Raw genomic sequence first — 20,475 nt, 5'->3', positions numbered from 1 at the left:
CTTAATAATGTGTTGCATTTGAAGTTTACAGTCTGAAGCTTTAGGAGCTGAAGAAGTTTTTCAGAGACATAGCTGAAAATATCTAATGGAAAAAAACAAAGAGAAGATTATAGTTAGGAAAAAGGAGTAAGAGGTCAGAAGTTCACATTTGATGGCAAAATGGGCCATATGTCCTTTTAATCCCCATTCAGAAGATAAGTAAAAATCTATGTCAGGCTCCTTTTCAAACATATTTCAAACCACAGAAGGAAGGGATACATTTAAGTATCTCTCAGTATTTAACCTTTTTATATAGGCAAGACTGAAATGGGAAAGAATTTTTTTTTTAAGATGGTTATACCAGTTAGGAAAGGTTGACTTCAAACTGTAGAATTGCTTTTGTTTTAGTATATCTGAGACTGCAATAAGACTTGGACAGTTTAGTGAACAAATGGCTTTTAAAATATCATATTTGTTCAAGAAAAATGTAAGTGATTTTGTTGAGACCCTTAGGAAAAAACCCAGAACATCTGATGGAAGTGAATATGTGGACTAGAAAATACCTGCCCACATGCACTTTAAGTTATCTGTGAAATATGCTCATTTTCCTTCTCTTGAAGATACAGTAATGTTTAGTTCACTCTGGCCAGTTGCATGTTCAAAATTCTATAGATAACACACAATCTTAAAAAAATATATTTCAGTAAAGAATGGTATATACCATTGTTTCCATCATGTTTGGCTTGTTAAATGAGGTATAATATGAACTCACTTGGGTCTAAAGTGACTTAGTAGGAGTACTGCTTTGTTAGTGGGCATGTCTTGGATGACTCTATACTCTTTTTAACATTTAAAGCTTATCCCCTTCCTGGCTGGTTTTTTAAAGGTCGGGATGGGAACACAGACAAAGGGAACCTGGGTGAATTTTGTGAAGACAGCAGGCTCATCACTCCATTGTGTCTTCCAATGAAGCAAGTTGATTTTCTCCCTGATGGGCTGAAGAAACAGGCTGTCCTGGTCAATGAGGTTAGAACTGTTAAATATTTAACTTTCAAATACATGGGGTAGGCCTGTGACTCAGGCACTGTTCTGCTAACTAAAGCAGTGTTAGGTCTGAAGAGTCCTATATTTTCCTAGGCTGACTGGAGTTTCTGGCCTCCAGAAAAGAATTCACTCTGATTTGATTTCTGTATTCAGAAAGTGAGAGTAAACGTGCTCAGAATGCGAAGAATTTTCTCTTCCGGATCTTTCCTAACAGTAATTTAACCATAGTTGTGCAGAGGATAGATTATTTTTAGCCTAGATTCCTAAATCAGGGAGAGACCCAGTGCAACCTTGCTGTTTGTCTGAGTAATGTGGATTTCCCTGGCTAATTTTGTGTGGCTTTGACAGCAAAACAGTGTCTGAAACTAGGCTGAATAGCATTGTAGGCTGGAAGAGATCAAATAATTCTGTGACAAGGAGACTGTCATGAGCTATGCAGCAGTGAGGTCCCCAGAAAACTGACTTTGTCAGTGTCTGTGCTCATGGAGTGTGTTGATTGATGTTATCTGGTGACAGTCATGTGGAGCACAGTGCTGTCTTGAACATGCTCAGTGCTGTCCAACCCAAGAAGCTCTCCTGCCAATGGAAAATAGAGATTTTTGTATGGAATTTGAACTGTACTTGAACTACTCTTAGAAAAACAGTGTTTATTACTTATGAGTTAAAATTTAAACTAAACTGTTGGCCTAATTGCTATCAGTGAGTCCAACAGAAACTGCAGGTAGTGACTAAGGACTCATTCCAACCAGTGATAAGGTACATGGGCAGGACTCTGTGTCACCAGCCCTTGCTAACTGGACCTTAGTTGAGGTCTCTGAAGAGTTCCCATGCAAGGGGAATCTCTTCTGGCACTGTGGGGCTTCCTGGAACATATTTGACAGTGTCAGGAGGAGGAGCTGCTGTTTGTTATGTACAGCTTGTACTGCGAGCTGTTCTATTTCTCTCACATACAGAAGTTACGCTCTGTGATCTGAGTTTTAGCTCTGATTGAGAGCATGGCACGTGTAACTTCAAAGACAGTAATCAGGATGAGATTCATTGCTCAGTACATCACAAGGCCTCCATATTCCTTAGCTCTCAACAAAGATGGCAAAATCCTCTTCTGGCCCCAGCACAGGGTGAATTTCATGCAGGAATGCATTTCTTCAAAGCTATTTAAGCTCCTAGAAGGTCAGATATTTAGTGGGATTTTCAGTGTTGCACATCTCAAACATTTACAGCAAAGCAAATGGTATTAAGATATACAGTGATATGTTTTTAAAGTATTGTCTGCATCATGAGGCATCTATTGAGAAAAAAATACTGGAACAAATCTGGCTCCAAGTGTCCATTTGTAATTGTCTTAGAAATTTGCCTCTGACTTGAGTGGGAAAGGATTGTAAAAAGACTTAAGTAATTGCCATCTGACTTCATTATCACACAGTGTGGTTTTATGATTTATTGAATAGTTGCCTACAATGACTGGCCTATATAGTTTGTTTATTTGGTATTAGGAAAAACATTTATATAATTCTGTTATGAACACTTCTCTTCTGAAGAGATGGGTTTGTCCCCTCTACAGGCCTGCCTTCTCTCTGATGTTCAGACATTTTCTGGGAAATTGTCTTGGCAAGAAAATTGCATCTCTCCTCTTCCTCCTTTTCTCTCCCTGCAAAGAATATCCTATTGTTTGTGAAAGGTAAGTGCTTTGGGGAGCAGCTGCAATCAACAGTGTGATAGATGGTTAGTTTTAACAGTGGTGGTTTAGTGCATAAGCCAAATTCTAACTCTGAAAGTGAAATCAGGCCTCATGTTGTCCCACTGCTGGCCACTGAAGATTTGCTAAGCCTTTGTTGGTAGCGTGTTTGAGAAGCTTTTGGTTTTGGATTGAAGCTCAAGATGATTCTATACATCAACTTCCTCCTAGTCCCAGCATGGACTTCCAGATGGTCACACTCTTGGGTGAAACAGCTTCTATTTCAGCCAAGGTACCAGGGTGAGGAGGGCAGCTTTGGGTGTACTGTGTTTATGTACACAGATTACTGAGAAACCAAGTAAGAATGCAGCTGTAAGCCTTTAAAGCAGCATGCCATGGAAAAATAAAACACAAAGTGTGTATGTGCATGGGGGAATGTACCCAGTGTTTTGCACATTCCAGCAGAGGCTTCAGTAAAGACTGGAATTTTAATTCTCATCTGACAACATTCCACGAAGACGACTTACATTCCCTTCCTGTTTCCTCCTCCCAGGAGATTAATGTAAAAAATATTGGCTGATTATTAATTCTGCCTTGGCTATCAAATAACTGTGAGAGTGCCAGCACTCAGAGTAGCTAGAGTACATTTGGTTAGTTCTTGATTTGGCTTTTCTAGGTTTTGTTAGTGTTAGCTGTTTTTCTCCCATTCAAAATCATGATTAGCAATGTCTCCAACTACACTTGAATCTCTGCAGGGGCTCTTCAAGTTTCTTTTAACTACACACATGGTCCAACCCCCACATGCCTGTTGATGTAGTATGAGGCAGGAAAGAGGTGAGGCAATGACTCATGTAAACTTTTTAACAGCACAATTAAAGTACAAAACCCCACCTATCTCAGTAGCAACAAAGATCTTGAGCTGCACAACACCTGCTGTACAGTATTCTTATATTTGTTCAATTTTTTTTTTTTTTTTGTTCTGAGTACAAATATGGAAAGTAGGCCCGTGTTCAAGGAATTTGAATGAAGGAAATGTTGGTTTTGGAACTGACATCAGTGTGAGACCAGGAGAACCAGACTTTGCACACAGTCTGTTAATTTCTGGATTACAGAATATATACAAAAAGGTGCAGAAGTCTGTTTCCTCTGTATAAGTGGGCCTGGCAGCATTCATAATTATCCCATTTCAGCCACAGCTCATGACTAAAATAGTCAGTTAGTTAGTTGTATAGCTGAATTCATAAAACAATGAGTCTAACCACTTCAAACGAGGGGTTTTTTTTTCCTCTTCTGATTCTAGGACTAGTCACAATAAAAGAACTTTATTCAGAAACTTCTGTTTTGCACTGTTAAAAAAATGTCATCTTAGAAAAAAAAAACCATTGTCAGCGAGAGAATCGCTTCTCTATTCTCTTTGCCTTTTAATTGATAGTCATGGTTTTTAGAATGTGGCCCTTTTCCCTGGGAAACAAAACTCACCAGCCCAGGTTCCTGGTGTCAGTTTGCAGGAGGTGCTTGGCACTGTAAAAGCAACCAGAGTTTTAATTTGTTCCAGCTTGGGTCTGGGAGATACAAGTTGCCCCCTCCAACCCTTAGCTCCTTCCCTCAGCCCTCTTCTGTCATATCCCCAACTCCAATCCTCACCCCTACGGGTACTTTGTGACCACACCTTCCCCATCCCTCACTCCACCCTTCACCCCTCTCCAGCCCAGCCCTGCCCCGTCCCTCACTCCCCACCGCCCGCCTGTGACCCTGCAGCAGCACGTGGGAGCCCGAACACGGGGACAGTGCAGCCCTGGCAGCAGGACAGCACCCAAATAAAATGGGCAGGGACAACGTCTGTGGGCTGCAGCGTGTCAGCAGGGGCTGTGGGCTGAGGGGAGGGGGCTGGAGAGTGACACAGAGCATGGGGGCAGCTGAGAGGCAGAAGGGGTCTTTAGGAGCAAAGGGGGTTTCCAGGGTGGCACAGAGACACTGAGAGGCTGCAGTGGGGCACTTGAGGGTGACACAAAGAGGCTGAGGGGCAGGGGGTGCCTGAGAGTGACCAGTGAACCAGCCCTTGCACCACCCCTAACCTCACCCTAAAAACCACCCCTACCCGGGTGGAGAGTGCACAGTGGAGGTTAGGGGGCCAAGGGTCAATGTCGGGGGCTTGGGGTGACACTCAGACATTGCGGGCTGAGGGGAAAAGAGGGGAGGGCTTGACAGGTGGGGAGGTGACACTGAGGGTTAGGAGTACAAACGACAGGCCACAAGGTACCAGGTAGGGTTAGGGTACAGGTGCAGCAGCCCTCACCACAGCCCTAAGCTCACCCTAAACAGCAGCCCTTGAACACCAGTTTTCCTCAACAGCAGCACAAGGCAGTGACCCTAATGGTGGGGCAGCCCCAGAACCCTCCCAGCAGCTGCAGGCAATGACCCCAGTTAAAAGGTAGGGATGATGGTTGTGGGCTAGAGAGTTACAGGTAGGTGTTGGGGACTCAGCAGGTTTTTAACTTTTTTTTTTTTTTTTTAGGTGTTTTCAGGGCTTTTAAAGGATATTTTAGGGCTTTTTTGCAGGATTTTTTTTAGGCATTTTCTGGGAATGTCTAGGATACTTTTAGAGCTTTTTCAGGGCTTTTAAAAGAATTTTTTAAGGGTATCTTAATGGCTTTTTTTAGTACCTATTAGAATTTTTAGGGTTTTTTTTTTTTTTTTTAGGGGTTTTAGGGGGTTTTAAGGGATTTTTTAGGGCTTTTTTGCAGGATTTTTTTTAGGCATTTTCTGGGAATGTCTAGGATACTTTTAGAGCTTTTTCAGGGCTTTTAAAAGAATTTTTTAAGGGTATCTTAACGGCTTTTTTTAGTACCTATTAGAATTTTTAGGTTTTTTTTTTTTTGGGTGCTCTTGGGGCTTATTTAGAACTATTTGAAACATTTTAGGGCTTTTTTTAGGACTGTTGAGGGTATGTTGAGGAATTTTTTATGACTAGAGTATTTTACGGCTTTGGAGGACTTTTTTTTTGGCTTTTAAGTCTTCTAAGGGGTTTTTAAGGGCAATTTCAGGGGATTTTGGAGTATTTTCACGGTCAGGATCAGACAGGAGGCTCGATGAAAATGTGGAGTTGTAGGACTGCAGTGGAGTGCATTTGAAAAGAGCCAGAGGTGACAGAGTGACAGACATTGCAAGTCTGAAGGCTGTCAGTTCTACACCCAGAGGAGTCATTGTGGTTAGGGTCAGATGCTGGCATCAGTGTCAGGGAGAAATACTGGACAGTAAAACTGAAGAGCCCACAAGGGTGCCACATGTAAACTGACATCGGGAACCTGGGCTGGTGGCTTTTGCTTCCCAGGGAAAAGGCCATCATTGGTGTTCAGGGGCCTGTGGGTTAAGTGGCCGGCCGCCTGCTGAGGTTCTGCACGGTGCAGGATGCCTCCCAGACCAAAGCTGCCACCACCACCAAGTGTAGCTACTTGGACTGTGCCAAGCACTGCCTGCAACCTGACACTAGGTATCCGGGTTGGTGACTTATATTTCTCAAGAAAAAGGCCGGTATTGGTGTTCAGGGGCCTGTGGGCCTGAGTGGCCGGCTGCCTGCTGCAGTTCCGCACGGTGCAGGATGCCTCCCAGACCAAAGCTGCCACCACAGCCAGCATAGGCTGCTTTTTCTGTGCCAAGCAGTTTCTGCGACCTGGCGCCAGGAACCCAGACTGGTGACTTTTGCTTCCCGGGATAAAGGCTGTTATTTGTGTTCAGGTGCCTGTGGGCCTAAGTGGCCAGCTGCATGCTGAGGTTCCGCGCATTGCAGGATGCCTTCCAGACCCAAGCTGCCACGAGCACAAACACAGGCTGCTTTGACTGTGCCACGCAGCTCCTGCAAACTGACATCAGGAACCTGGCTTGGTGAGTGTTGTTCCCTAGATAAAAGGGTTGGCGTTTGGTTTCAGGGGCCCCAGCTCTCTTTTGGTGGGGTTATGAAAACCACACAGGCCAGTTTGGAAGGCACGCTGCATCTGCAAGAGGAATCTCAGGAGGAACACAAAACTTCGGAAGCGTGGCATCATCCACAGTTATTACTGTAGACACTGCAATTGCCCACAGATAGTTCTGGCTCATAGGGGTAAGGGTTATGCCTATAGTTTGGGTTCTGAAAATCGGAAAGGCCAGAGCTCCAGGCACACCGCAGCTGCAAAGGGCATCCCAAGGGGAACACAAAACTGCCACAAGATGCCTTCCTTCACAGCTTTTTCCCTGGAACCAGCCCTAGCCCTAGGCTGATTTCCTGCCTAGGGTTAGGGCTAGGGTTAGGGCTAGGCTTAGGGTTTTGCAAACCACAAAGCCCAGAGCTCCAGGCACACTGCAGCTGCAAAGGGCATCCCAAGGGGAACACAAAACTGCCACCACATTGCTCTTTCCTCACCTTTTTGTTTGTTGCCATTCTCACCCCAATGCACCTTTTACTCCCCCACCTATCCTTAGGCTTTTGCCTCTGGTGAGGTTTCCGGATACCCTAAGCAGGGCTCCAGGCACACTGCAGTTGGAAAAGGCATTCGGAGGGGCACACAGCGCTGCCACAACATGACTCCCTCCCTACTATTTCGCTTGGGTCCATCCTCATCCTCTGCCCCTTTTACTTCCTCAGCTAGTGTTACGGTGTTGCCTCGGGTTAGGTTTCTGCAAACCAGAAAGCCAGATCTCCACGCATTTTACTGCTGCAAATGGCATGCCAAAGGGAATATGGCTCCTTCCCCACCTTTCTGCTTGGTACTCTCCTCAACCTCATGCAACTTTTACTCCCTCACCTACGGGGCACATATGTAGAGCACAATACCCACGTTCCAGTAAAGGGAGCGATGACCTAAGTTATCCTTTTCTGCTACTATGATTCTAGACAGCTTCCACAGCTAGGGAGATTTACTGTACATAGAGAATATCTCATGTGTGACATAGATAACAACACTGTGTCCCCGGCATACCTCTGGTAACTGAACTGTCACTGGGATGCTCAGAAACCACCAATGTATTGTGCATTACTTGACTTCATTCTCCTCCTGTGCCTTTTCCTTGGGTAAATGGGTGAGAATCTTTCCTCATGACTTCAATTTGTTCCTAACATAGATTGAGACCTCTGGAGTTCCTAAAAGAGAGACACTGCAGAGATTTGAAAGCTAATAAATGTGTATTTTTTCCTCTCTGATTTGCACTACTACTTTTGAGCTGAATCATGAGCTACTAGAGGAAATGAGGACAAGCATCACATCATATATCCTGTGCATGCCTTACTTGTGTCACTGGGCTGTGCTCAGGGTGGCAGGCAAAGCTGTCATGCCGCAGTGCTATACATGGTGGCTGGGAGGGATCTTATAGGGAGGAAAAGGAGCAAACAATCCATTGCCTGTGTTCCTGTTTCCTGTGTCAGCCATGAGGTGGCGAAGCTGCCTCACCACAGGAGAGGCCCACCCTTTTTAAGGTTAATGTTAAGAAATTGATTCAGTGCTTATGAAAAAGGCAAAAAGGCATCAATTATTGCCCAAGCCCCCCACATCCCTCAGGATATCTCAAAATCCTTGGCCCACCCCATTTCCAACGAAGGCATCACAGAAAGTGATTGTGAGATCAGCTTTCCTTTTATACATTCTCCCTCTGTACCATGTTGGCAGCATAAAAGGATAGGGGATAGGCAAGTGGAAACTGTCCCTTAGGAAGATCCTTTACAAGAGGAAAGCATTTATTTGCCTTTGTCTAATTGTTCCTTGGACCCTTTTAGAAAAGATGGCTCTGTGCCAGTGTATCTGCCAGTCTCTGCTGTGACATGAGCCCCACTGGAGGTGTTATGAACACAGTGTGCTCTGGCTCCCTTCTGCTTGGAACACCCTGAACCTCGCAGCAGATGAGGAAGACAGGGACTTAAAAATTCTTCTTTCCTAATGAACCTTAAGAACAAAAGCACAGAGCTGTTATGTGGGCTGGCTGCCCAGGAGGTAGCCCTGGGTTTGGGAAGTAAGATCATGTGGTTGTGTCAGTAGGGTTTGCTCACAGAGATGGCTCTGGCTTAGGAATCGCCCGATGCAGTGAAGCACCTGCTTCCTTTCTGGTAAGGAGGAAGAATAGCTGGGGGGAGGTTGATGGGCCAGAGTGGGAGCTAGACTGTTCTGAAAGCTTTGCTGGGCATTGGCAAATGCTCTGGGGCTTTGAGGGCCTAAGTATGTTAATCTATTTAAATACTTTTTGCCCAGCATCCTAAGCAGTGGCTGGGCAGTCTCTGAGTCTGTGAACACTAACCAAACCCAAAAATGAATGTTCATCTCATTCTCTTTTTTATTGGTTGGTTTTTTTAGTTGAACTAATTAAAAGCAAGGCCTGAGTTGAAATCTTGTTTTTTTTTCAGATTAGTTGCAGTTTAACATTAATGCCTGGGTTTGATACTGCTTATAATAGCAGTGAAGCAATTGTGCTTTATGGTAGCTATAAATCTCCTTATTTTCCAGATGTAATAATAATAGTTTTAAGGCTCTCTTATTGCCAGCTGTAAGTCTAATTTTCTAACAAGATGCTGCTAATTGCGTTACTCTGGCTTCAGCAGTTTTCTTTGTTTCAGAGCCCCTTAGAGGGGCAGTAGATTCTTAGCCAGAGGTCTTGTTTTGGTCCTGTAAAATGTAGTTGTGTTGTAACAGTAGCTTCTTCTTAATAATTTTTATCTGCTTTATTAATTTATTATTGTCTAGGTTTTGCTGCATCAACTGCTTTTGCATTGCTGACAGTCTAACTGCATGTAGTTCAAATAGATCAGTATCCACAAACTGTCTCAACTGATTGTAATTACATTATTCTCATTTCAGTGAGTGCAGCATTTACCACCTCACCAGCTGGTAGAATTTTGATTGTATTAAAATTATCAAAACATTACATTACCTGAAAATTAATTTGGAAACCTATCCCCAAGAATCTGTTTCATAGTCTGCTTCTGTGAAAAATAAATGGACAAGTTAGAATCTGCCTTCAGCCATAAGAGTTTTTGAGGCAAGTAATGTTTAGTCTGTTAGCCAAATCTTGCTTGTGGCTTCACAATTGCTCTTGGGCAGTCACTGGATGCATGGCCCAACAGATCTAAAAGGGAAGTAAAATTAAGCAGTATGTAGAGCAGGGCTATAGTGAGTTCTGTATAGGGAGATGAAATTACATCTTTTGGGGTCATACTGTCTGGCTGAACCTGTTGCACAGTCTCAGCTTTAGCTAGGAAGAGGGACACAGTGTGTTAGCTCCCATTTTCAGAGGCTCACTTTAAAGGTCAGTGTTCAAGCAAGAATTTTTTTCAGTTTGTGATCTTTATTAAAGACTGAGGAAAAGCAGATTAGAAATCACTATTGCATTTGGCACATGCTGCACTGTTAATGCAGCATCCTAAGAAAAGGATCACTGTACCTGAGGATGCAGCCAAAGAGCTGAAACTTTCAGAGAATGTGTTGCTTCTTCTTTGCTGTTGGAAGCTTTGTTTCATTCTGCAATAAAAAGTTCAGGATCCTCTGGAAATTCGGGTTATTGATCCTCTTCTCTCTCGCATAATCCTCATGTCCTGAAGTCTTGTTCTGGGTTGCAAACCAGATGTGTTCTGACCTGTTTCTTGGTCTTTGGGACTTGCTGCCAGACGAGCCTCAATGAAATGTCACTTTACCTTCCTTTGGGATGAAGATAGATCCATGCTTTTGCAGTTTAGTAACATCTGGGACTGGTAAATTAGTAGGGAATTCACACTGCTGGCAAGCTGTGACGGTGAGAAGAAAACCTGATTGGTGGTAAGAAAACCTGCCTGGTGCGCGGAGCCAGCTCGCCAGCCCTGTGCAGATCCGCCTTTCCTGGCTCGCCGGCGGCTGGCTCGAGCCATCTGCCGGATTCTCCTGCTGGGAATGCTGTGCGGGAGCTTGGCTGCGCACACGGCAGGGTGCGGGAGAAACGGGCTCGGAGTGTGCCATCGGACTGTGAGAAACCAGGTGGGAACCATCCACGATGCAGAAAGCGTAAAGAATAATTAATGGTTTGGGTTTGTTTGCATTCATTATGACCTTTCTAGCTGGTTTTAGGACACACAAAACTACTGATGCCAGTTATAATTAGAACAGTGTACAAATCTGTATAATGCTGTCTTTTATGGCATGTACTACTGTGCAGAAAATAGGACTCTGAAGGTAGTTTAGTGAAAAATAATATAATTGCTAAGTGGATTAATTTCAAATGGTTTGCTAGTTATGGAAACTAAAGCATTGTTTCAAAAGTAGCAGGCCACAGAGTCATTTCAGTCATACAAGGGTATTATTCTGTGCATTTTAGGTAAGAACTCAGTGGCTACTGATAGACTTTGAGAACTTCTCCAGCTCTCTTGTCACCTCTTTGGAAACTCACCTGCCCATTAGTGTAATCTTTTTTTCTTACAAATAAAACCAAAATGGAAGGTTTATTTGCAAGACAGCTTCTTATCTGGTACTCTGTCCTGCAAAGATTGCTTTGTGTTACCTAAGCTAAATGTCACAAAATAGTTTGTTTAAACATACTTCACCATGGGAGAAGTCAGCCTACACCAAAACTGCCTCATTTAGGTTTTTGACAAAATTTAGGTAGAATACAGAATTTCTCTTACAGAAACACAAGATGTGGTGCACTGTTCCCGTGTTTGGTAACCAGTCTTGGCTCTTCAGTTACATGGTTAGAAAAGATTAGATGGCCTACACCCAAAATTGAACACTGAATACAAGCACTGCTTTTTCTGACATGGCTTGACCTTCTCCTAATTGCTGCCATCTGGGGGTGGTATCAGCCTGCTCCCAACTGCTGTCATTGATTCTTCCAGTGGTAGTTTGGCTTGTGAGTGGAAGGGGTACATGACCTTATTGCCTATCAGCTAACACTGGAAAACTGAAACATAAATACCTGCTTGGTTCTCAGGCTTAAACAGCTACAGACTTAAAATTTGGACCTTTTTATTCAAAGTTAAACTTTCAGAAACCCTTTACCATATCACTTTCATGATTATCTGTGACACAGCACTGTCACCTTTGGCAACCGGTAAGTCTCTAATAGGAATAAAGCCTGCAGTAGTCCATAGCAGCAAGCAGGCTTACTCAAGAGAATTAGGAATTAGCCTTTGGTAATACCCTGAGTGGATGTTTGCACATCCTCTCCCAGAGCTAAAAGAACCTCTAAATGCTAAAGGCTATGGGGAATACTTTAATTTTAGACAGAACATTATCTTGCTATGTGTAACTAACACACTCCCCAAGGATGTGGGGCTTTCTTCAAGTCTGATGAGGTAGGTGCTTCTCATTTTTCTGTGTTAAGGAAACAAGTAAGATAAATGGGTGCAGTGAGAAAATAAATGTGGTTGTCTTTTCTACCACTGTTCTAGTGGCCGTTTGCTTGGGTCAAAGATCTTTTGCAAAGCAGAAAGCTTAATGAGGCTCATTCTGCCTTCAGGGAGATGAGAGCTGCCTGTGTTTTTCTCCCAAGAGGTGGTTATCTCTTCTGGTGTGTCTTCTGATACTCCTTTATCCTAAGGAGTTTAAATCTGAATGCTTTTTAAAATACAATAATATTTTTATGTATCAAGACATTCCCTATCTTGTCTTTAATAGAAGAGAGGAATTATTTTTTTTTCAAAATGAATAATGAGAGTAAGTTTTTAGCCGTCTGATGGATGCTTGAGAAGAAAGTACAGAGGTACATATGTTTTGTTATGTTAAATGCTTGTTAAATGCTTTATTGAAGTTCAGGGGTTTTGGTACTCATTATACTCCTAGGGCAAAACATGCTGATATATATAACAGTAGAAGAAATAGATAATGAATGAAAAATGCTTGATTCTGTAAGCATGACGCAAGGCAAAGATCCCAAATTAATTGATTTTGTTGAACTGGTGTTATTTTTGTTTCACTGTCAGTGTTTTTTGTTCACTACTCCTTGATCTGAAGCAAAGGGATAGAGCTCTGAACATCTGCAGTTCATCTTACTTTACCATCCACACTGCAATCTCTAATGGTTGCAGTTACTTTGAAATGAACACATAGCAGAAAATAAAATTAGATCACTAGAGTAGCTTTCTTCATATTGGTATTGACTATGTGGCTGTTGAAACGGAGCTTGGCATGGCCTTAGTCATCAGCTGAGCCTTGTGTGGCTGAGGTGAGAAATTGACTGACTAGCACTGACTGTTCCTGGGATGAGAGCCTGGGAGTTTTGCAGGGACTCAGTGCACAGGAGCTGGGAAGTACTGGTGAATATGGATGTAGCAACTCCAAGGAGAACTCAATGGCAGCAATAAAACCTCAGTCTTAAGGTCATCTGCTTTTGTTTATGAGGACTCACTCTTTTGCTGGGTATTCATGGAACCATGAGTGTCATAAATATAAACTAGAGCTCAGACACTCTCTTTGCAGCCCTAGCTGCCAGTTTCAGGAGTGTCAATGGGAAATTCTTCAAAGTACCTTTCTACTTGAAATTTATTATTAATTTTGCTGCAGAAATCTTGCTTGATATACAGTTTTCTGCTAGTAATACCAAACTGAATGATACCAACATGTGCCTTCACCCTTTCATTGGACCACACAAGTTTGAAAATTGAAAGTTCAAAAGTAAGTTGTGGACAAACATAGTTCTTCCAAGAATCTATCTTGCAAAGACTACGTGGATAAAATATGGGTTAAGCTAAGCAAGAGTAATTCATTATTAAGGAAAGTGTCTGCAAATGGAGTCAATGGGGATATAGTCATCAGGACTAATTACATATGTATGTGTTCAAAGCTGCAAATGCTTTCTTTCAGTCTTGTCTCCATTGAAGCAGTTGTCAGGCTTGCTTGAAACTACTTGACATCGCAGCTAATTTAAAACCTGTTGCATCAAGCTGAGCCCAATATTTCTTCTGAAAAATACCAGTGGTTCAAGTTGCCTTATCACCACATTTCTTCCTTGTTCAGTTTGGATTTTTTTCTCATTCACAGTTATGACTAGAGGTGACTGATAAAATAGGTCTTCAGTGTTCACTGAGTTCTACTTAATCTGCTTATTGCCTCCAAACACAAATGTCAAAATTCTGATTCAAATGCGTGTAATCTGAGAATTAGTTGGCTGCAGTGAAACAATATAACAAGAGTTTTCTAATTTAACAGTAGGTCCAAACTTAAAGATCCTGTAAAAGCCTAGTTCATATCAACTTCATTAAAGGTGGAATTCAGCCTACTGCTGAGAGCTGGCATAAAGACAATCTATGATTAACTCTCCCTAAGTCCTAAAATATGCACTACTTTTGTTTCTGAACTATGGTAAATATTATGTGGAGAATTTAACACTTTTAAAAATTGGGCCCCAAAGGCTGTAGTAATTGCTAAGGGGGGAAAAAAAATCTGAAATGTTCTATTGCACAGCACAAAAGAGTACTTCTTGATGAAACTAGAATTTGCTTTCATAGTCAAGAATCTTTCTTCATCTTCTGTCAGATTAGTCTTGCATTTCATTGTTTACAAATTTTGTCTCAAGAGAGTACCTACTTATAAAATATTTCACGAAGCCTTCATTTCATTGTAATTCTATTGTTCTGGAGCATATGAAGATGAAATTTTTTAAGGACATGGGGAAAACTACTTTGGGTGCACTAATAATCAGGTATATATTGAATGTAAATACTTGTATGTGTCTGCAACTAAGTGGATGTGTTAATTTGAAATTTGCACTTTCATCTGTTGAGACAGCGTGGTAAGTTCAGCAGCAGTAGCAGAGTATGATGGTGACATGGAACTCTGCCATGGATGCAGGGACATTGCTGTTCTGGTGCTTCTGCAGTGGTGGCTGTGCAGGGGTTTGTACAGCCTGGTTTTGGTGGCACTTACACTATGCCTTCAGTAAAACAGTGTCTGTCAGCTCAGCATCTGGGTTACCCAGTTTTCCCAGGTACACCTGTCAGCCATGTTGTCAGGGGACACTGAGCTGTGATTGTTTCCATGATTGGAAAAACAAGGAATGTGGGGAAACTCTGCCAAAACATGGTTTATTTCTGTGTAATTCCACCAGTTCCCCTCTTTCAGTCATATGTTGATATTTTGATGAAAATTCAAACCAAAGACCCTGGAATACATTTTAATTAAGAGAGGTGAAAGAGAGAAGTCTGCAAAAAGGACTGTGAGCAGCCTGGACTGAGGTGGCAGCATGGGTAGTTCCTAAAGATGTGCAGATTCATAAACACGTTTTCTAGAGAAGTGTGATGTATGCACCAGAAAGGAGCTTCCTGTGAGGAAGGAAATGCCTCCAGCTCTTCCTCAGTCCCATTTTTCTTACTGCTTGGACAAATCATGGTTCAGTGGTGCTGGGCAGGAAACAAACCCCAGCCCCAAACGTTTGTGGTGTGGGGAGCTGTGACCGCAGTGCTCGGGCGCTGATGGGGCAGGGGCGGCTGGGACGGTGCAGGTGAGCAGTCAGCAGCTGCTCTGCTCATGGGCAGGGAGGCACAGTGGTCACGCTGCTCCTTCTCAGAGCTGTCACAGCACAGAGCTTCCTGTTGTTTGCAGTCAGAATGGAGTATTGCTCTGCCAGCCAAAGGAAGGCTGTCCCGTGTGATGTGCAGGATGTCGCTTCTGGAAGCTCTCTGCACTGCTTTGCTCACACAAAAAGTTGACTGTCAAAATGTGAAGTGATAGAGACTAAGAGTTTCATAAGTCCAACAATATAGTTTAAAAACCTGTTTTAAAAGCTTTCCCTTTCTGAAGGCACCTTAAAGTCAATGTTGCAACAATAATTGTTCTAAACATGCATGTAGCTGCAGCCTGGATTGTCTGTTCCAGCTAATAAATATTTTACACTCCTGAGTTTTTCCCAGCTTAGTGAGTAAACATATAGTCTTAGCTGACTGCAAAAAGATTAGTTTACTTCAGTGGGCTTAGTCTATGACATAGACTAATCTTGGTGTGATCCTATTACTGCAAGGTCAGCTGGGATTGTAGTGTTTGATTGTCTTGCTTTGCTCATTTGATTCCAGCGTTTGTGGTTTGGAGCAGTTTTTGTCTTTGCTGGTATCTCTGAGACTTTGTAGTCAGGAGAGAGATAGCTGACTCATGTGATCCCAGCTTTGAAAAGGTTAGGAGATTGTGAAGGAGGAAAAAGGAGGTCCTTGTCTCATGATGTATCCCTTCAGCAGCATTACCTTTTGAAATTTAAGTCACAGCAAAGAAAATCCACCATCGTTTATCAGATCTCTGAAGATCTGTGTGGCAGGGGTTGGTCATCTGGAAGGTGCTGCTATGATAAATTCTCCTAGCAGAAATGGACAGCCTGCCACTGAGGGAGCTGGTAAAGGTGGGCATTCTAAAATTGCCCCTGGACCAACATCTGGCTAATGGGTCCATCACAGGTAACTTCCCTTTGCCTCTCAGCACAGCAGGCTGGTGGCTCTCAGGTATGGCTGTTGCTGGTAGAGGACTGATCTGTAGCTGCCCAGAAGCTGTTTGTTTCCAGTGATTAACTTGGCACATCTCACCACTGAGATGAACTGCAGCTGATGTCACGATCAACAGATAAAAGGGATGAGGCACTCCTGACAGCCTGTGAGTGAGAGTATGTGCTGATGTCTTTCTCTGGCATAAGCACTACAGCAGCTCCTCTTGGCAATCCTAAGGAAATCAGTGAAAACTTTAAGGGGTTGCCCCCTTCTTCTACGGAGACTGGGGACAAAAAGCATAGTTGCTTTTTTTATCTAATGCCTCATAGGCAAATGGGAGCAATGGATTTTTTTTTTTCCTAATTGGTGTTATCCTATCTCCAATTAATTAGGTTTCACTGCTTTAGTGCATCTTTCTTAACAAATATCAGTCAACAGAAGGTAAAACACTACAGTCAGAAAACAACCAGAATAATGGCAAAAGTCACTGGAATGTCACAGGACTCGGTGAGTTATGCAGTGGCAATAAACAGGGACCAGCAACACACTGACAGGTGCTAACTCTGTCAGATAAGGCCACCTAGAACATGCTGATTCACTGCTTGCTGAGGTGTGCTAGAGTTGTTTCTGGATCGCGTCATCTGTCATAGGTAAATTTAATTGAATAAAGAAAGCTCTAAGTGGTAGAGTTATAATGCAGAGAAGGGGATCATAGTATTACATTTGTATTTCTTCTCCCTTTTCTTTCTTCTGGTGATGAACTCTGAAATGAGATGTTAGGGTTTTGTAGCCATCCCTTTTAAATTCGCATCCTTCAGAGTTGAGCTGAGATTTCTCTTTCTCTTCTCTTCTGTAAAAAGTTTCATTAGTGTTGGGAAAGTACCTAAAACATTTTGCAAAACTTTGAACCCGTTACCATAAAGAACTGTGGGCTTGTCAGTACAGCTGAGAATGTTCTTTAAAAATGTAGGGATTTTTTCTCAAGCGCTTTGCGAACCATAATCATACTTGTTTCTGTCAAAGAACTCCAACTGATTTTACAAATATACTGGAATTCTGTGTCTTTGCATAGATTTATATGATTGCTTCTTTTATTCAGGTAGAGAAACCAAGATATTCAAGATATGGGGTGACTTGTACATAGTCCCATAGAACACCAGGGACATGAAGACAATATCTGATTCTCAGTCTCTCCTTTTACATTGAAATTGGTTCTATACCTTATCTTTACAGTTATCTTGCAGTTAACTCATTCTTCATACTGTTTTGTTCTTCTAGCACCAATATGTATTCATATGCACATTTCTAGTTCTTCTCTAGGTTTCAGTTACCATTGCTACTAACTGGTCCAAATTTATTTTGTGTATTTTATTTACTTTTTTTCATTTGAAAAGCATTTTTTGCAGTCAGAGCCAACATCATGGTGTACAGTACCAGTTCATCATGGTTTAGGAAAGGTCACTGGTCGATTAAATTCCTTCTCTTACAGGGGGGTTTTTAAACCTCCTCTGGACAATTAATTGTAAAGATGAACATATTTGACCTTTCCCACGTGCCAATGTATTAAATATTAGCCATGGTTGTATTTGTGGAGGGAGGATGGGCAGTAGTCCACGGGAAAATGCTGTTTATTCCCGAGGCAGCAGGCGCTGCGGAGCAGCACGAGGTGGCGCTGGTGGCAGCCGAAAGGCGGTGACGGGGCCGTGCCGAGCTCGGGGGAGCGGGAGCACTTCCCTCCTCCCTAGGGATCCCCCCAGGGTCGGAGCGTTTCCCGTGGATCCCACACGGTCCATGCAGGACTGGGCGTTCTGTGCTTGGAGCTTCGCAGCCGAAGGCAGTGCTGTGAGTTAGAGAATTGATACATTACCGAAGCACCTCGGGGAAGTCTGTCCTTACCCGTCTTCGGAATTGATGGCAATTCAGTTATTTCCTGTGGGAACTCAACACATCACTCTGGGTGTTCAGAGTCACTGAGAGAACCCTTGGAGGCGCTCGGAGACCTTGGAATGTTGCCAAAAGTGTCTGGTGGCTTGACTTTGATCCATCTAGAGATGAAACATCTGTGTATGAGGAAATGAGAAGTTTTAGGGTGTGAATAGTGTATTTACAGGGCGAAGAATAGATTTTAGAAATTAGGTACAGGGGGGTCATGCAGACAAGGTGGAGGATTAAGGGCATGGTCCTGGGTTCTTCTTTCTTCTTCATGTCTTCCATTTTCTGTGATGATGGTGGCACTTTTGGATTGGTTCATGGTGAAGGTACACTTGTCAATAAGGGTGAAAAGTATTGGGAATTAAAGGTAAATATGATAGATGTAATTTTCACTATAATAGGCACAAGCGTCCCATGGGCGGTGGAGACTGCACTTGGCTGTCCTGCTGAGCGGACCTCGGCTGGGCAGAGAGAAAATACTGTAGATAAGAATTAATAAACAAGATTGAAGACTGAAAAACCTGAGAGTCCAGACTCGTCCTTCAAAGCACAGCTGCCCAGAACCACTTTTCCTGTGTTGGGGCAGAGACAAATAACAGCGAACCCCAATAATTTCCCAGTAAGAACCAATTGCTTCTTCTAGCTTGGGAATGATGAAGCACAGTAGGAAGCCTTGTTCCATCATTTATTTTGTGGAATATTAGCAGAGCTTCCAGCACATCTGCTCTGCAGACATTCCTTGGTCATCCAAGCAGGGAGCAGGTTTTTTGTCACTAGTTGCAGACACTGGCTTGTAGTGGGGAGCAGAAATAAGCAACTTGCAGAACTACAACCTCATTCTGTCAGTTCTCAGATCAGTGGAGTTTTGTGAGTCGATATCAGCAATCTGACAAATCAGACCCTTCTCTCATCCTAGGATTCTGCAAATGGATAGGTCTTCCAAGCTAAGAAAAGAAAATTGATTTGTTGACTTGTGGCTCTTTGAAATATGGGGGAGATAAAAGCTGAATTCTAAAAAATAGGACTATGAATATAATAATAAGAAAAGATTGTATGGAGACTGAACTCCATAACTGTTTTAGGTATACAAAAACAGAATAAGCAAGTTGTTACTCTGAACACAAAGCTAAGCCTCTAAAAACATTCTATGATTTCACTTCTACTTTAAGGATAATGACAACGAATAAATTACAATGGTGTTCAGTCTCAGCACACTCAGAAGTGACTTTCCTTTTAGACAGATATAAAACCATAACTCTTTCCAGTCCCCATAGTTGTAGTAATAAAATAAATTAGACTACAGAAAGGATTACATTGCACTTCATGTGATTATTTTACAAACCAGCTTTGCTGAATCTTTTCCATTTTCTGTGCATCATCAGCCCTGATAAATGACTTCTCACTGGACTCAGACTTGCCTATGTGACAAGGCACTTCTTTGTCCTAAAGTAATCTGAAATTCAGGGTTTTAATGTTCAAATCACTTGAATGTTAAGAGGAAAAGTGCTGCAGAAATAGCTACCAAGTTCTAGGCAGTGTAATCTAAATGTAATGCACTGTCTGTTATGGGCAGGGACAGATGAATGCACATAACATTTTGTGCTGTCCTCAGTCATCATTTTTTTGTATTGCTGGTTTTTTGTTTTTTGTTTTTTTTTTCATCTCAGGTAGTTTCTAACCAGGGAAAGAAACCAAGTAACTCAGTTTTATTAATCAGAAATTATGTCCCTGCTAATAGTAGCCAGAGCTTCTTGTGTTACTGTTTAAAAGCACAGGAATGTCAAAAGTGCAGCGCTGGACAAATTTTCATGTAAAAAATTTTCCTGAGGTCTTAATTTCCATTTCTAATGTAACACCCACTCACTGAGATGGAAGCTGATTGTGCTTTAAATTGCTGTGTGCTGCCTGTACAAGCCTTTAATGTACTCAGGAAGGGGAAAGGAGCCACGGAGCTCCAAGAGAAGAGCTCACCGTTGTGTTCTGTGGTCAAATGAAGCCCATCCAACCACAGTTGCTAAATGTTGGTACCAGTGATCATGTAACCACATGGAAAATGGTTAAACAGCTGGCAGCTAGCCCTGTGTATGCGAGAACTTGTCAGCTGGCTCAGCCTGCTGTTCAGTGGGCTTCTGCCCACTGTAAAACTCATGTTCTTCTCATGTCTCTAAGTATGCTCTAGTAAAGCAGGATCTAAGGAACACTCTCTATCACAAATTCAGATTCTAAAGTTCTCTGTGCTTCAATTCAGCACATTCTAAATGCTAAGATAAACAAGATTTTTGTTTTTAATTTTCAGTTTGAATATGTCTTTATATGAAAAATGTGATGAAGAATGGGCCAATATAGAGTAACATCTTTGATACCCTGGAAAATGGGCTAGAGTGCACCTGTAGGAAATTTGCAGCTGTAGGAAATTTGCAGCCAAGGGGAACACAGCTGGAGGCTGTTTCTCCAA

The 20,475-nt window shown here is 42.5% G+C and overlaps 1 protein-coding gene across 2 annotated transcripts in view; it reads left to right on the top strand.

Annotated features, from left to right (window-relative positions):
* TRPM1 (transient receptor potential cation channel subfamily M member 1) overlaps positions 1 to 20,475 on the top strand; it is a 99,257-nt gene that overhangs the window by 4,958 nt on the left and 73,824 nt on the right. For both annotated transcript variants that reach the window (XM_041469134.1, XM_041469133.1), the window contains exons 2-4: positions 866 to 1,005; positions 2,585 to 2,701; positions 6,434 to 6,580. The gene's annotated coding sequence lies outside the window, so the exon portion shown is untranslated. The remainder of the gene's footprint in view (positions 1 to 865; positions 1,006 to 2,584; positions 2,702 to 6,433; positions 6,581 to 20,475) is intronic.

The sequence above is a fragment of the Pyrgilauda ruficollis genome, unplaced genomic scaffold (genome assembly GCF_017590135.1).
Source record: "Pyrgilauda ruficollis isolate IOZ18807 unplaced genomic scaffold, ASM1759013v1 scaffold23, whole genome shotgun sequence".
Lineage (NCBI taxonomy): Eukaryota > Metazoa > Chordata > Aves > Passeriformes > Passeridae > Pyrgilauda > Pyrgilauda ruficollis.
The sequence above is the reverse complement of the archived record's forward strand: the minus strand, read 5'-3'. Positions and strand labels throughout refer to the sequence as shown.